Raw genomic sequence first — 18,070 nt, 5'->3', positions numbered from 1 at the left:
AGATTAAAGACATTTTCCTCCATAAATATTTCATACTGTAATAGAAAAGATCCACAGACATCCTAACACAGAGCGTTATAACCGCGCAGCCACAAGACCTCAATAAGGAACTAAAGGGGTATTCCGGAGCCATTAAAAGCCGGCCCGATGGGCAGGGAATGTCTGAGAACAATAAAGGATATTACTCTATTACCTTGTCGCTCCTGGTCTGACGGTGCCTGGGCCCCGCTGCTCTCCACTTCCTGCTTGTGGACTCAGCACGGCAGGAAATAGATGGGAATGCCGCTCCACCAATCACTGGCTGCGGCAATGACTCCCATCATCCAATAACTGGCAGAACGGCATTTCCATCCATTTACTGCCATGTCAGGTACACAAGCAGGAGGTGGAGTGCAGCGCGGTCTGGGTATCATCACCTCGGGGAGGTGAGTAACGTCCTGGACTGTTTTCTAACACTGTTAGGCCTCTTGCACATGACCGTATGACTTTGGCCTCCTGCACACGAACGTGTCTGCCCCGTGGCCGTGCTGCAGGCCGCAATGCACGAACACCGACCGTGGGGCAGCCGCAGCAGATCGATTCACTTTAATGGGTCTGTGATCCTGCTGTTCTGCAAAAAGATAGGACATGTTCTATCTTTTTGCAGAACGGAAGTAAGGGACGAAACCCCACGGAAGCACTCCATAGTGCTTTCGTAGGGTTCCGTTCCGTGCTTCCATTCCTCATCTACAGATTTGCGGACCCATTGAAGTGAATGGGTCCCATTCTGTGATGCAGAATGCCCACAGAACGGCGCCCGTATATTGCGGTTCCGTGAATGCGGTCCGCAATACGGCAGGGGACCTGTGGATGACACACGGTTAGGGCTCATGCACACCACCGTTGTTGTTTTACCGTCCGTTTTTCACTGATACTTTGTTCCGTATCTGAGTTTTTTTTTTCTCTGATTTAAGTCCTCTTCCGTTATTGCACAAAACATATCCGTATGATTTCCGTATTTGATCAGTTTTTACCATCGGTGTTGCATCTGTGTTTCACGGATCATTAAGAAGAGAAGCTTTGAAAATAATTTTTCAGCTGTTCAGTGTCAGTGAAACACGGATGACACACGGATAGCAAAAAAAGCACACCGAGACCCAACACCGAACGTTCACAGATGCATCACTGACCTCCTGCTCACGGATTTGAGCACGGACACGGACGTGTGAATGAGGCTTAAATCTGGTTGGTTAGTGTCCCCCAGGAATGGGCCCCTAACCCAAACCTAGATCCATCCATGCTTGCTATGATTGTCCATGAAATACCCCTTTAAAAATGCACGCTAGAATCCATGAGGGGCTCGGGATCGGTTTTGCTTATGGGTCACCCCTTTAACTTCTGGAGCTGGCTCCCAGACCTGTCGTTGCCCGGGAGGGGAGGGGGGGGGGGGGACCCGTTGCCGGTCCTTATGTCTAGTGTCTTTCAGATGACCACCTTGCAGGAGAAGGACGCTTCCCCACAGGATCCGGGCACTGACAACATCACCGAGGATGAGATTGAACTGCAAGAAAAACTCGACCACTTTCCAGATGACTTCAACCAGCTGGATCTACTGGAAACCCACCGACATCTGATTCCTACAGGAACCCAGAGCCATTGGCCAGGGGAGTCTGAGGAAGATGAGGAGGAAAGGACTGAGGAGTGGTACCAGACCCACGAGGAGAACCTGAAGGACAACCACAAGGAGTTAATACTTTTTGCAGCGGAAAATAACAGAGTAAGTTCATACAGTGGTAAATGGCGGCCTAATCCCCGGCAGACCAACCAAAGGCAACCAATCGCAGCACTGCTTTCATGTTTCGGCAGCGGATTGCAAAATGAATGCTGTGCTGTGATTCATTCCTGTGGCACCAGCCTATGTGCACTTCCACGATCTCGGCCACTAGAGAGGCCAACACTTTTTCCTATAGTGTGCAAGCACGACCACCGCTGATGGATTGCAGGGTGGTTGTAACAATGGAAACGAGCAGTGTATAATGTGATGGAAAAATGAATCCAGTTAGCAAAGGAAGCAATATGGACAATCACAATACATTAGGAAGTGCCTTGTATTAACTTTCTCTACATAATAAATTATATTTGCTGAAGTGAGATGAGCCCTTTAAGGACCAATAATATTTCCCCCCTTTGTGTTCCAGCAGTCATAACTTTGACATTTTTCTTCTAAATTCTTTTTTTATTTTGTGGGATTTTTGTTGTAGGTTTTTTAGGAACCATTTTGGGGTATATAGTGTAGGAAATAACTTTTTTATTTAATTTTTAGGGGGATATCCACCGGCGTTAGGCATTCCTGCACGTGAAGCGTTCGCTTCCAGGTTTTCAGCTTCTCAGATGCCGTGGTCACATTTGACCACGGCATCTGAGAGGTTAAATGGCCGTGATCGGCATTACCGCTCATTGCAGACATCAGCCATGTGTGAAACAGCAGGCACCCACTAGCTGTGGCGCTCACTCCACTCCGGAATGGGCTCCATCTTTTAAAGACCTGACTTGTTGTGCAGGGGTTAACTTTTTGCTCTCGGGCCTTTATTATAAGTCCTGATCAAAAGTTTAAGACCACTTGAAAAATGGCAAAAAATCATATTTTACATTGTTGGATCTTAACAAGGTTCCAAGTAGAGCTTCAACATGCAACAAGAAGAAATGGGAGTGAGACAAAACATTTTTTGAGCATTCAATTATTGAAAATAACAATTAAACTGAAACAGGCTGTTTTTCAGCTGATCCAAATTTTAGGACCACATGCCTCTAAAAGGCCAAATCTGTGCAAACATGTGGATTCATTGTCCTTTTCTGTCAGGTAGTCACACGATGTGATGGCAAAGGCAAAAAAACTCTCCCTTTTTGAACCTGGCCGGGTTGTTGAACTGCATAAGCAGGGTCTCTCACAGCGCGCCATCGCTGCTGAGGTGGGACGCAGTAAGACAGTCATTTGGAATTTCTTAAATGATCCTGAGGGTTAGGCCTCATGCACACGACCGTTGTGTGCATCCGTGGCCGTTTTCCGTTTTTGTTTCGCGGACCCATTGACTTTCAATTGGTCCGTGGAAAAATCGGAAAATGCACAGTTTTGCAGCCATAATGGTCTGGGGTGCTTTTTCCTTCAGTGGAACAATGGAGCTTCAGGAAGTGCAGGGGCGTCAAGCGGCCGCTGGCTATGTCCAGATGTTGCAGAGAGCATTCCTCATGACTGAGGGCCCTCGTCTGTGTGGTAACGACTGGGTTTTTCAACAGGACAACGCTACAGTACACAATGCCCGCAGGACAAGGGACTTCTTCCAGGAGAATAGCATCACTCTTTTGGCCCATCCTGCGTGTTCCCCTGATCTAAATGCAATTGAGAACCCTTGGGGATGGATGGCAAGGGAAGTTTACAAAAATGGACAACAGTTCCAGACAGTAGATTGCCTTCATGCGGCCGTCTTCACCACTTGGAGAAATGTTCCTACTCACCTCATGGAAACGCTTGCATCAAGCATGCCGAAACGAATTTTTTGAAGTGATAAACAATAACGGCTACTCAGTTCATGTTTGGAAGTTGGATTTCTGTTTTGGGGGGGGTTTCTTTTTTTTGTGGAGGTGTGGTCCTAAACTTTTGATCAGCTGAAAAACAGCCTGTTTCAGTTTATTCGTTGTTTTCATCACATTGAATGCTGAAAAAATGTTTTGTCTCACTCCCATATCTTCTTGTTGCATGTTGAAGCTTCACTTGGAACCTTGTTAAGATCCAGCCATGCTAAATATGATTTTTTTGCCCTTTTTAAGTGGTCAGCAACTTTTGATCAGGACTGTATCATTTAAAAAAACAGTACGGCCCATTTTAGTCCTCTAAAAAGCACTGTAGGAATAGGACTAAAAATGGCATCAGTCATGTGACCCACAATCCTGTCATGTGACCGCTGGCATTCTGTCCAGATATCTAACAGGTGAATAGCCATTTGAGATGGAGCACAGATACATTCAGTATTACTGCCTTCAGCAGCTTCTCATCATGTCCGTCAGTGACGATGTAGAAGCACATTTCACATTGTTCTCCCTGTATGTGTTGTGTTTTTTTTTTTTATAGTTAACTTAACTTATTAACAACATGACAGCATTACCTAGAGACAGGCAGCCATTTTACATATCACCTGGAAACAGGCAGCCACGTAATCACGCATACAGTAAAGTAGTTGTTGTTACTCCCTTAGTCCTATGTAGTATCCCATGGACGTGTCGTGTGCTGACCCAGCACATGTATGTCATGTAACACTGTTGCCTGGGGTCACATGACTGATGCCATGTTTCAGTTAGGCCATGGATGCTTTACACAGGACCGACTGATTCGTGGGAAATGCCTATTCTTGTCCACAATTGCAGACAAGAATAGGACATGCTCTATCTTTTTGGCGTGGGAATGGAACAACGGATGCGGACAGCGCACGGTGTACTGTCCTCATCTTTTGCAGCCCCATTGAAAAGAATAGGTCCGCACCCATTCCGCAAAATTACGGAATGGGTGCAGACCCAGAATTACAGTCGTGTGAATGCACCCTTAGGGTCCATTCACACGTCCGTTGTTTCTTTCCGGATCCGTTCCGTTTTTTTGTGGAACGGATGCGGACCAGTTGCGTACCCATTCATTTTCAATGGGTCCTGAAAAAAATCGGACAGCACAGTGTGTGCTGTCCATTTCCGTTGTTCCGTTCCGCATGTCCGATAAAATATAAAACTTGTCCTATTATTATCCGCAAAAATTGGTTCCTGGTACAATACAAAGTCAATGGATCCGAAAAAAACGGATGACATACGGAAACAGTTTCGGGAACAACGGATCCGCAAAAAACGGACCAAAATTCGGGATATAGAAAAATACTGACGTGTTAATGCACCCTTACTCATATTTTGGTCCTTCTATCCTGACAGCTACAAACCACACAAAGAATCCTTTTGCTCCAACCAGATCTTGTGAACGTGACGGATGAAGACCATTACACCCCGCTGCACAGAGCCTCGTACAACGGCCACATGACGATAGTGCCGGAGCTGATCGCGAAGGGGCGGATGTTCACACGGTGACAGTAGATGGGTGGACCCCGCTGCACAACGCCTGCAAGTGGAATAACACTGTGGTCGCCTCCTTCCTGCTCCAGCACGGCGCAGACATCAACGCGCAGACTAAGGGCTCCCTAACACCGCTGCACCTGGCCGCCACCAACAGGGACTGCTGCCGGCTCCTAGAGCACCTCGTCATGAATCTCTACATCAAACCCCAACTGACCAATAGGTTGGGGGAGACGGCTTATGAGATCGCCCGGCGCACTGACATGTACCACTACCTGTTTGAAATAGCAGATTATTGGACCTAGCCCCCATCCACCGGCAGTAATAAACGTCCTTGCAGTTGTCACTTTCTGTGTACATGTCTGGTCCTCTGTATGCTGTGTGTAACATCCCAGAGTATGTTACTAAACTCTGTCTCCCTGCTACAACATGTCAAGTGTATTTATTGCCATCTTGTGTAGTCAAACTGTGCATTTTCCTGTATATGTATTTTCCAGGCCTGTATTATGTATTTGCTGTAATTTCCCTGTCCGCCAGCAGGTGGCAGCAATATGTAGCAGACCATAGCCAGTTAGTATATCTAGCCTGGAATATTCCATTCCAGTCTAGCCTTCCCTGTGTAAGCAGAAGTGGAATGTTCCCATATCCTGTCTCATGAGGAGGAGAGGAAGTTTAGTCAGTGTGTACCAGCCCCCTGCTTGGGGAAGACTGTGTTAGTAGGAGCTCCCAGTTACAGGGATCCCAACCTAGGATCCAGCCTCGGCTGAGGCCAAAGATCCATCTTCCCAGCCTGAGTCATCTACCTCAGCTGGTGACGAGCAAGCAACAACCTCCAGAACTTCAGATCTCCAGGATGCCATTCCATGCGAGCAGTCCTGTGAGTACTTATCCAGAGTCCAGGAGAAGCCAAATTCCTCATCAGCTAGTCAGGCCCATTACAAGCAGAAGACAGACAGAGCAGAAGACAAATACCTGCCAGATTCACTAGGCATATGATCAGAAGCAGAATAGATATAAATTCCTGCCACATATTGCAAATACCTGCTGGGACCCAAAAGACTTATGCTGTAACTCGTATGGATATCTGTTGCCATAAAGTCCAGCCGTACCAAGGTAGGAGACACCGTTGACACTACCATATCTGCTATACAGAGACATTATCCCCCTCTGGCATTCCTCACCTGGTATATGAGTTATAACATCTTAAAGGGCCCTGCTACAGTACCTGCGCAAGCGGCAATTGGCGTCACAAACTACTACACTTATATACTGACCCACTGCATAGCTGACCCACTGTACCGGTGTCCTGCTTATTGCATATGTGTCTATAGTATGGGAATCATGACGAGTATGAGGAAACTTCAGGGGGCTGCACACAGCAGAAAATCACATCAATACATCACGTATGATACATGATGACTAATATGTCGCCTGCCTGCATCCCTTTTATAATGGGATCCTTATGATTACCCTGAACAACCCTTAAAGGGTTGTGCAAGAATGAGGGGTTTTGGTGCTGGCTCCCCGCTCCTTCTCCTTCCGGGCTGTGATGCTCCTCTGGGCTCCCTTGTTGAAAACATTGGGTTTCACATGGCTGCAGTCAATCACTGGCCGCAGAGGTGTCCGGCTCCCCTTACATCAGGACAAATGGGGACATGACACAAGGGGATCCAGTCACTGCTGCAGCCTCGTCAAACCTGATGTTTTAAGCAAGGGAGCCCAGAGGAGCATCGCAGGCCAGGAGGAGAAGGATCGGGGAGTCAGCGCCAGGAAGTAGGTTAGTAAGCTTCCCTTGGTTAACTGGGAGGGTTTACCAACACCCCACATCCCCCTCATTCTTGCACAATCCTATTAACACTTCCAGTTTCCTGATGTCCATGTTGTGATGTTGATGTGGAGTACTGAGCCTCTGTGGTCACATGCCACATGGGGACACGTCACTGCTGAGGCCAGTGAATGGCTGCTGCAGTGGGACATGACCACGAATGGGAGCCTCGGCAGTGGACCAGATTAGTTTTGAAATAATGGTCAGTGGTGGGTTTTCTTTAGCCTAAAAAAATCCAAAATGAAATGGAGTAGGTCTTAACCCCTTTGTTCAAAATGGCGTGCAGGTACTACGTCCGCGATCGGGGAGTGTGTGGAGTAGGCTCACAAGCTGAGCTTGCGCCATACACAGTGGGGTTCTGGCTGTATGATAGCCACCATCCCCTACTGAAATACCGACCACTATGTTTTTTTTTTGTTTTGTTTTTTGTGGTTTTTGGTGCATTTTTATAGCCCAAAAAAGCCAGCTTTGCATGTTGCCCGGAAACATATAGTTTGTAGTGGCATTTTTTTTCACCCTCGAGATCCTTCTTTTGTGCCAAGTCTCAGCATTTTCTGGGCATGGTGTTTTTCTCCTATAGACCTCAAATGTTGTTTTTTTTTTTTTTTTCTTCAGCAAGGGCATGTCCAGTGTTTTTTAAGTGCTTTTTTTTTTCCAATATAGGTCTACAGATGAGCAGACCTCACGGGAGGCACATACTTTCCTAGTAAAAAAAAAAAAAAAAAAAAAAAAAAGTTACAGGCGTGCATAAAACACCAATAACAAACACAAGGTGCTAAAGCACGCTATATGGGGGGGGGGGGGGGGGGGACCGACAAAGTCTGGACAAAAATGCCAGGTACATAACTGTTTGTGAAGCAGCCCCGAGGCACTTGCACTTTCCCTTTCTGCTGTTGAGATCTCTCATAGGGTCTTAATAGGGGGGAACGCTTCAGTTTTGTCCCTGTTCATTGTCAATGGGGACAGAACTGAACGAAACGGGGTGCACCATAATGCATTCTATTCAGTTTGATTGCGTCCCCATAAAACGGATCCGTTGACTTACAATGGTTTTAGAGACTGATCCGTCTTGGCTAGTTTAGAGATAATAGAACCAGATCCGTTCATAACAGATGCAGACGGTTGTATTATTACGACAGAAGCGTTTTTGCTGATCCCCGCCTGTAGCCTTATCTCACAGATTTCTTAACCAATCATTGGTCAGATGGCCGATTACACACACACATCTTTTGGTCTGATTATTCGGATATTGATCAGATAATCTGTTGGTGTAATACAGGCCTAAACCGAAGATGAGCGTCGGAACTTGATGCTCCTGCGCCTCAGTGGATGATCCTGCAGTCATACTTCTGTCTCCCCTAGTCTTTATACCAGATATAGATTATGAAGATGTAGAAGAACTGGTTGCTTGGTATTATGTTTGTGGAGTTTCTCTTCATTACTTTTTTAAATATGTTTTTTTCTGTTGTTTTTAGCGAAGAGCCTCTTTGGCAAAAAAAAAAAGGGCTTTTTTTTTCTTCCCCTCCAAAAAACATTGTGCTTTTCTGATGCATGCTCTATGCTAAGCCAAGTCTAAAGGGGTTGTCCGTCATTCATAAAAAATGAGAGGGCGACTGGACAGGGTTTAAAACACTAACATAGAAGCGGTCACCTTTTGATGGTTCCACCACCATGGCTCCTCATCCTGCCACGTCGGAAGTGATGACATTCTTGTGGTACTGCTGCTGGACAATCAATGGCCTCTGCAGTAAGCGCGGCCCGTGTACACCTTACTGCTGAGACCACTGATTGGCCAGTCATGTGTGTATACTGTATATGGAATGTCATCCGATGGGGATGAGAGTCACGAGCCTAAAACTGTATGACTGTCACATGGTAAGTGCCTTTTTGTTTTAAACACTGTCCAGCGCCCTCTCATATTTTGTTGGACAACAAACCCCTTTAAGGCTGGAGTCGCACATAGCAGATTCATAAGAATGGAAAATATAAAGAAAAGACTTCTGTAAGAGAGTCAGGTGTGTGTGTGGCCCTTGATCATAATGCCGGATCAAGCTTTACTCAAACAGAGGGCACTGTGCTTGATGGTTACAGTCGAAATAGGTGGAAGGCCTGGCAATTACATATTCTATTAAAGGCACAGAGCTTGTTGGTCACTAGTGGCAACAGAACAGTCTATTATAGGGCACACAGCATTTTGGTTACAGCCTGTCTTAAAGAACACACAGTGTATTGGTTGCAGTCTCTCAGTGAGGGCACACAGCATTTTGGTTGCAGTCTAAACAGTCTCCTAGAACATCTCATGTTTACTGAACTTGAGCAGCAACTAAGAGAGACCGGACTTGGACGACGAAAGGTAAGGGGAGGCCGACATGAAAAGTTTGGGTAGGAAGGGCCAGGGCAGGAGTGAGTTAATAGTGGTGGAGAGGAGGTGTTTAGGGAGATAGGGGGAGCGGGATTTAGGTTTTAAAAGGAGGTGGCCAGGGGAGAGCCGGCGCCATTTTGAGGAGGAGAAGAACTTACCAGCGCGATGTCCCACGCTGTGGAGGAGATGCTGCAGTGGCTGAGGGCGACAGCGGACGCTAGGGGACCGGACTGGCTTCAGGAGCAGGTAGCCAGCCTGTTACAGGGGGGGCGGGGGGTATGGCCACGGCGCGCCTGAGCCCGGATGTAACCCCCAGGGTCCGGCGCCGTGGGGTCAGTGTGCAGACTCCCTCCAGGTCCTCCCGGCGCGGGAGGAATCCAAAGGTTCGGCGGCGCCAAGTGAGGGGCGGGGTGTCCAGTGCCCGTCCTCTGCAGCAGGCGGTTTGGTGGCAGGAGCAGGTACTGCAGGCTCCCCCCTCTCGGTTGGGGGGGGAGGGCTGCTCGGCGTGGGAGAGGCAGCAGCAGCAGAGGACACGAGGCTGTGCACCAGGAGAGGGGGAGGGTGCACAGGCCTCAGCAGAGTGATGGACTGCATCTAGCTGGACCTGCCCACGGGGAAGAGGAGGACGAATGGGGTTCGGCGCGCAGCGCGTCCAGCATGGAGGATGCTGGGATGCCTGGGCCAAGCGGCAGGATGACGTCTGGAGTGGTCGTTCCGATGACACCTGGGACGCAGCGTCAGGATTCCGGAGTTTCAGCTGCGGGGTTCACAGCAACCCGGCAGCCAGGTGAGGCAGCATTGGGGGCCTTTCTTGCGCTGGCTCAAGGTGCGGGGCTGAGTGGTTTTGGCAGGGGGCAGAAGGAAATGATTGGAGGGTTGGGGCGGTTACTGTGTGGTTTAGCTGGGGTGGAGTCTGGGGGTGATGTGTCGGGTGCAGCACCCCTGTAAGCATGGGGGATTGGGCCTGGAGGTAGTGGGGGGACAGGTAGTTCGGGCGTCGAGGCGGGGGGCTCGGTGTCGGTGCAGACGCAGTCGGGCAGCGGAGGCGACAGGCCATGGTTGGATGATGCGGCGAGGGGGGAGGTGTACGTGTGTTTTGAGGGCCCCCTGGGTGCGCATTTGAAGCAGGAGTCAGGGATAGGATATGGCAAGGAAAGTATGTGGATATTTTTTCACTTCTCCCTTTGGAGCTGTGACGGTATCATCCGTGTCACCTTCTAGTATTCCCTTCTTCCCATGAAATAGCACAGCCCAATAATCCACAGAGCAATAAATCGCTATTATCGCTAGTATCGCTGGTATCTACGGTATCGCCAGTATCGCTGGTATCGCCAAATAAGTCCATACATGAGCCAAAGCTGAATGCTATGCTAGAACAAGACTTTACTGGAAGCCACACAAGGCATTCAGAACTACAATTTATTTTATGCCCTGCTCCAATGCAAGGGAGACACCCACAAATATACATTAACCAATAACACAAAGGTTACAACCCACATAGAATCCTCCCCTCTGCCTGTGATATAATTATGGTACACAATGGTTAACATAATTATCACGGGTAGGAAGGAACATACACAATACACAGTCTTCTGTCCTGGAGACAACCGAGGTGTAATTCAATTATCTCTCAGGACAAAGGGACAAAAGTTAGTAAAAGTCTCTTTGGCCTGGCTGTACTCATGGCTTTTCTGCCCAAAACCGGTCCTACACAGTCTTTTGTCCTGGAGACAATTGAGAAGTGATCCACTTATCTCCCAGGGCCAGAGGCCAAACTCCATTAGCCACATGGTAGCAAAAGACAGCAAAATACCTAAACTTACAGGGAGTGCAGAATTATTAGGCAAATTAGTATTTTGACCACATCATCCTCTTTATGCATGTTGTCTTACTCCAAGCTGTATAGGCTCGAAAGCCTACTACCAATTAAGCATATTAGGTGATGTGCATCTCTGTAATGAGAAGGGGTGTGGTCTAATGACATCAACACCCTATATCAGGTGTGCATAATTATTAGGCAACTTCCTTTCCTTTGGCAAAATGGGTCAAAAGAATGACTTGACAGGCTCAGAAAAGTCAAAAATAGTGAGATATCTTGCAGAGGGATGCAGCACTCTTAAAATTGCAAAGCTTCTGAAGCGTGATCATCGAACAATCAAGCGTTTCATTCAAAATAGTCAACAGGGTCGCAAGAAGCGTGTGGAAAAACCAAGGCGCAAAATAACTGCCCATGAACTGAGAAAAGTCAAGCGTGCAGCTGCCAAGATGCCACTTGCCACCAGTTTGGCCATATTTCAGAGCTGCAACATCACTGGAGTGCCCAAAAGCACAAGGTGTGCAATACTCAGAGACATGGCCAAGGCAAGAAAGGCTGAAAGACGACCACCACTGAACAAGACACACAAGCTGAAACGTCAAGACTGGGCCAAGAAATATCTCAAGACTGATTTTTCTAAGGTTTTATGGACTGATGAAATGAGAGTGAGTCTTGATGGGCCAGATGGATGGGCCCGTGGCTGAATTGGTAAAGGGCAGAGAGCTCCAGTCCGACTCAGACGCCAGCAAGGTGGAGGTGGAGTACTGGTTTGGGCTGGTATCATCAAAGATGAGCTTGTGGGGCCTTTTCGGGTTGAGGATGGAGTCAAGCTCAACTCCCAGTCCTACTGCCAGTTTCTGGAAGACACCTTCTTCAAGCAGTGGTACAGGAAGAAGTCTGCATTCTTCAAGAAAAACATGATTTTCATGCAGGACAATGCTCCATCACACGCGTCCAAGTACTCCACAGCGTGGCTGGCAAGAAAGGGTATAAAAGAAGAAAATCTAATGACATGGCCTCCTTGTTCACCTGATCTGAACCCCATTGAGAACCTGTGGTCCATCATCAAATGTGAGATTTACAAGGAGGGAAAACAGTACACCTCTCTGAACAGTGTATGGGAGGCTGTGGTTGCTGCTGCACGCAATGTTGATGGTGAACAGATCAAAACACTGACAGAATCCATGGATGGCAGGCTTTTGAGTGTCCTTGCAAAGAAAGGTGGCTATATTGGTCACTGATTTGTTTTTGTTTTATTTTTGAATGTCAGAAATGTATATTTGTGAATGTTGAGATGTTATATTGGTTTCACTGGTAAAAATAAATAATTGAAATGGGTATATATTTGTTTTTTGTTAAGTTGCCTAATAATTATGCACAGTAATAGTCACCTGCACACACAGATATCCCCCTAAAATAGCTAAAACTAAAAACAAACTAAAAACTACTTCCAAAAATATTCAGCTTTGATATTAATGAGTTTTTTGGGTTCATTGAGAACATGGTTGTTGTTCAATAATAAAATTAATCCTGAAAAATACAACTTGCCTAATAATTCTGCACTCCCTGTATATAACTATGCAGCTATTACATAAAACAGGTACATTCAACATGGGACCGTAATCACATGGTAAGAGGCTGGCAAGTAGTCCTCTCCAAGTACTCGTGGAAAACTCAAATGAGGGGAATTTGTCACAGGAGCGTTTTAATCTCGACTTAGATTAGGTAAATGTGACAGGACAAAGAGGGAGGAGGAGGAGGAAAAGCGGCGGTATAGGCTGATACCGCGCACGATTGCGAACTGGCTACAGGGGTTCGTCATATTAGCAAGTGTAATTGGGGAAAAAGCGCCGGACAGCCGTTCGGCGCTTTTTTATTATCTGGACGCTATAGGGGAGCCGTCTAGGGTTTATGGGGGTTCTGGGTGGTTGAGATATGACGAGCAGTTCGCCGTAGCATGTGGTGGGATCATAAAGACATAGGGTTGTGGATGAAAGTGACGGCGCCTGTACGGTCCGGGCAGCCCTTTCGGGGGGAGCACGGGGGGCTGGTCAATAAGGGTTTGCAACTGCAGCGGCCAAGGGCTTGTGCTTTCTCTTTAATGAAGGGAGTTGCAAGTTTGGGCCAAAGTGTAAATTCAAGCACAAGGTCATGGGGCTAGCCATTGTTTCAGGGGAGCGAAGTAGAGGGGGGGGGGGGGGGGGGCGAGGCTGGTGCGAAAGGGTCAGACGCCGGTGCGGGTGGGCGTGATTGCGCGGTACCTAGATAGATATCCAGACAGGGGAGCGGCGGAATTTTTGAGGAAGGGTTTCACAGACGTATTCAGTATTCCGTCTCGCCCGGAGTTAGGAAGAATCTGCGTTCGGCTTTGGAGCATATGGAGGTGGTATCAGAGAAACTGGCTAAGGAGGTGGCGTTGGGTAGAATGGATGGGCCTTTTGCAGAGTTACCGTTGGTGAATTTGCGGGTTTCCCCTTTGGGGGGGGGGGGGGGTGCCTAAGAAAAAGCCGAACAAGTTTTGGCTCATTTATCACTTATCCTTTCCGAAGGGGGCGTCGGTCAATGAAGGTATTGATCCTAAGCTCTGTTCGGTGGTCTATACCTCCTTTGATGCGGCGGTAGGTTGGGTACGTAAATTGGGGCCGGGGGCCTTATTGGCAAAAACTGACATTGAGGCGGCGTTCCGATTGTTGCCCGTTAACCCAGATAGTTTACACTTGTTAGGTTGTTTCTGGGATGGCGGGTATTTGGTGGATAGGTGTCTACCAATGGGGTGCTCTGTGTCCTGTGCATACTTTGAAACATTCAGTTCTTTCCTGGAATGGGTAGTGAAGGATGTGTCGGGGGGTGTGTCGCTTATCCATTACCTTGGTGATTTTTTATGCTTATGTCCGGCAGATTCGCGGTTTGTTCGTTGTTGTTGTCCACGTTACAGGCTATTTTTGAGTCGTTTGGGGTGCCGTTGGTGGCAGGGAAGATGGTGGGGCCCACGACAGAGTTGAGTTTTTTGGGCATTGTTATTGACACGGTTAGAATGGAGTGTCGGTTTGCCGGAGGAAAAGGTGCAGGATTTGAGGATGGTGGTGGAGAACGCAGTGAGGGCTCCCAAGATTCGCTTGCGGGACTTTCAATCATCGTTGGGAAAATTACATTTCTCCTGTTGGATTATTCCGATGGGGCGCATTTTTTGTAGGAGGTTGGCGTCTTATACAGGGAGGGTGGTTGCCCCGCATCATTTTATTCGGTTGGGTCGCGAGTTGAAGGGGGATTTGGCAGTTTGGGAGAGGTTTTTGAGGGATTTTAATGGTAGAGCATTGGTGTTGGGGGATGCGGTGGATAGTTTCGATTTTGATTTATATTCAGATGCTGCGGGGGGGGGGGGGGGGCTTTGGTGTGTTCTGTAATGGCCAGTGGTGTGCGGGACAATGGCCCGAGTCTTGGGTGTTAAGGGGATGGGTTCACAACGTGGCGTTTCTGGAATTGTTTCCAATTGTGCTGGCGGTGGTGCTCTGAGGGGATAGGTTCAGCAATAGGAACGTTCGTTTTCACTGCGACAACCTGGGGGTGGTGCAGGCGATCAATGGGCTGACGGCGTCGTCTCCCCCTGTGGTTAAGTTATTGCAGCATTTAGTGTTACGTTGTTTAGAGATTAATGCTTGGATTGTGGCTGTACATGTGTCGGGCGTTGATAATGGGGTAGCTGACTCACTTTCTCGTTTACAGTGGGAGCGTTTTCGGCAGTTGGCCCCGGAAGCAGAGGCGGTCGGCCTAGTGTGTCCCGAGTTTCTTTGAGAGCTCTTGGAGGTACAGTAGCGGGGCTGTTGAGGGAGTCTTTGAGTGCTGGCACTTGGATGGCCTACGGTAAGGCATGGAGAGATTGGGTGCGGTGGTGCACGGAGTTCTGTATGGGCATTGATGAGGGTGAGATTCCGTCGGTATTGTTCTTGGGGAACATGGCAGAGAATGGATGGTCGTTAGCGCAGGTGAATCGGGTTATGACGGGTTTGGCGTTCGGGTTTAAATTAAGGGCCCCCAGATGTTACGAAGACCTTCTTGGTAAGACAGGTATTGAAGGGATGTAGAAGGGGTAAGCGAGTGGCTGATAGTAGGCCGCCGGTTTCGTTCGCTTAAGGCCTCATGCACACGACGGTATTTTTTTGCGGTCCGCAAAAAGGGGTTCCGTTGTTCCGTGTCCGTTTTTATTTCAGTGTGTCTTTCTTTATTTTTGGAGGATCACTAGACATGAAGGAAAGTAAAAAAAATATCTAAGTCAAGTTTGCCATGCAAATGATAGGAAAAAAACGGACGCGGACACGCGGACGCGGATGACAATCTTGTGTGCCTCTGTGTTTTTTAACGGACCCATTGACTTGAATGGGTCCGCGAACCGTTGTCCGTGAAAAAAATAGGACAGGTCATATTTTTTTCACGGACTGGAAATACTGATCACGGACGTGGATGACAAATGGTGCATTAGCCGAGTTTTCCATGAACCCATTGAAAGTCAATGGGTCCGCAGAAAATCACGGAAAACGGAACAACGGACACGGGACACAACAACGGTCAAGTGCATGAAGCCTTATTGTTGCGGATTGGTAGGTTTGATTTGTAGATCAGTGAGTGAGGTGCGGTTGTTTAGGTTGGCTTTTTTGGGGCTTTTCGTTTGGGTGAACTAGTGTGTCCCAGGGGGGAATGTGGACTTGTATGGTGATAGGGTTGTGGTGCGGATCCGCTTATCTAAGACGGATAGGGAGGGTAGAGGTTGTAGCGTGACACTGTTTGAGGTGGCGGGGTGTGTGTTGTGTCCGGTACGCTGCTTAAGAGAATACAGGGAGGGGGTGAGTTTTGAGGAGTTGGGACCCCTGCTACGGCACGAGGATGGGTCGTTTCTGTCACGTTTTTAGTTTGTGGCAGTGTTTAAAAAATGTTTTTTACTGGTCATTCCTTCAGGATTGGGCGGCAACGGAGGCGGCCAGGTTGGGTTTGAGTGAGGAGGTGATTAAGAAGATAGGGAGGTGGGAATCTTTGCGTTTTAAATCTTATGTTCGTTTTGGTGGTTGGTGAGTGGTGGAGCTGTTATTAATTTCCTTTTTGTTTGTGTTGCAGGTGCGGTTTTGGTGTGGATTCTTGGGCACTCTTTTGTTTTTTGGGGGGCGCTTCGGGCGGACGTGCGGCCACAAGGACGGCAGCTTGGTTTCAGTAAGGATGAAGCGGTGTTACGGTGGCTGGGGTGTAGGGGTATGTTATGGGGGAGCGTGTTGAGGGAAGTGCACCGTTTTGAGAGGTTGGATCGAGCCCCCGATATATATTAGTGTTGCATGTCGGGGGTAATGATTTGGGAGTCAGGCCTTGCAGGGAATTGATAAAGGATATAAAGTTCGACCTTTTGAGATTGTGGTCCATGTTTCCGGGTCTGGTAACGGTTTGGTCTGACATAGTAGCTCGTAAGACCTGGAGGGAAGCTTGTTCGGTGGAGCGCATTAACAAGGCCAGAGTGAAAGTGAATAGGGCAATTGGGAGGTTTATGGCGCGCAATGTGGCAGTGCCGGTCAGGCATACTGATTTGGAGGCGGGGAGTGGAGGATTTTGGAGAGCGGATGGGGTTTATTTGAATGCTGTGGGCATTGATTTGTGGGCCCTGGGTTTGCAGGGTGAAATCGATTGGGCTTTGTATTTGTGGAGGAACGCGCAGGCTTGAGGGTAGTTTTTTAGGGTTCAAGCTGCGCGTCGTTGGCGGTGGGAGTGTCATGCCCTACTCAGGCTATGTGCGGAGGTCTGCCAGGTTAGCAGCACGTGTGTAGCCTTTTTGGTTTTGTTTTGGAATTGAGCTATATCTGCCTCCCTTCAGGTGCACTCTCATAGTTTCAGGCACTTGGTTGGTTCGGAGAGGCGTCCATCAGTTGGTGTCTCCGAGCTGGTGTTTTACGGCTGGAGGCAAGATGGAATTGCCATGTTGGCTTTTTATGGATGGTAAAATTTTGGGGCTTCTACGATCTCCCTCGCCAGGGGTTAATGTTAAGGTTAATGTTATTGTTATTTATGGATGTATTTATTTTATTAATAAAACGGCTGCTGTGGCCGATTTAATCCAAGCAGAGTGTGTGATGTCTTATTTGGAAGGTATTGGCGGAGGAGAAAGTGTGAGGTTTAGGGGGAGGCCCTGAGTAATTAACCAATAACCTATTCATGGGCTGCCTGCTGCAGTTATTTTGCCGTCACGAACAGGTTACTGCCCTCTGTGTCCTACAGATTGGTCAAAATGTTTGTTCTGGCTTGAAAACAGACTTTATTGTGCTAAAGGTGCTTGTAGTGGGGATTCACCAGCCACACTGTGCTACAGATGTGTTATTGCTGTCATCTTATTGATGAAGCTGCGCGCCAACCCACCAAGCACTTGAAGATTGAGGAGTCTACGAGAATGGAAATGGCCTGTCTACTCTGTTGAAGTCGAAGCCCACCTAGTGGAACTATAGAGCTCGGTAAAAGTCCCTGGAGGTAAGGAAAAACTAGCCGGACCCCACCAGAAGTGAAGGTGTGCTGCCATCTTGAAAAAGGTTCCCAGGACTTCTATTAAGAGTAACGCTGCCGCAGAGCTTGATAGGTCTGCACCCAAATTACTTCCATTGCCCATAGCAATGCAAGTAAAAAGCAGATGGGCATGACCGCTGTATCCTGCCAGATTTACCAACATTTACGTCAGGTTATTTCTGCTGTTCTGACACCCCAGAGACATCAATATCAGATCGGCGGGGGTCCGACCCCTGGCACCCCCGCCAATAGCTGTTTGAAGAGATGGCAGCATTCATTTGAGAGATTTCTCTGCTCTGTTTACCTGCTCGCCGCAGCAATTGCGTTGATGAGCAGGTAAAAAGAGCAGAGAAGGAAGCGCTCATTTGAAAAAAAAAAAAAAAACGGATAACCCCTTTAAAGACATATTTGGCAAATATTACATACAGCGCTACAGAAAATACTGGGTAATACAACC

At 47.9% G+C, this 18,070-nt stretch overlaps 1 pseudogene; it reads left to right on the top strand.

The window, feature by feature from the left end:
- Nucleotides 1-1,465: 1,465 nt before the first annotated feature.
- Nucleotides 1,466-5,387, top strand: LOC122931335 (annotated as a pseudogene).
- The last annotated feature ends 12,683 nt before the right edge of the window (nt 5,388-18,070 follow it).

This window comes from Bufo gargarizans, chromosome 3, assembly GCF_014858855.1.
Source record: "Bufo gargarizans isolate SCDJY-AF-19 chromosome 3, ASM1485885v1, whole genome shotgun sequence".
Classification (NCBI taxonomy): Eukaryota; Metazoa; Chordata; class Amphibia; order Anura; family Bufonidae; genus Bufo; species Bufo gargarizans.
The sequence above is the reverse complement of the archived record's forward strand: the minus strand, read 5'-3'. Positions and strand labels throughout refer to the sequence as shown.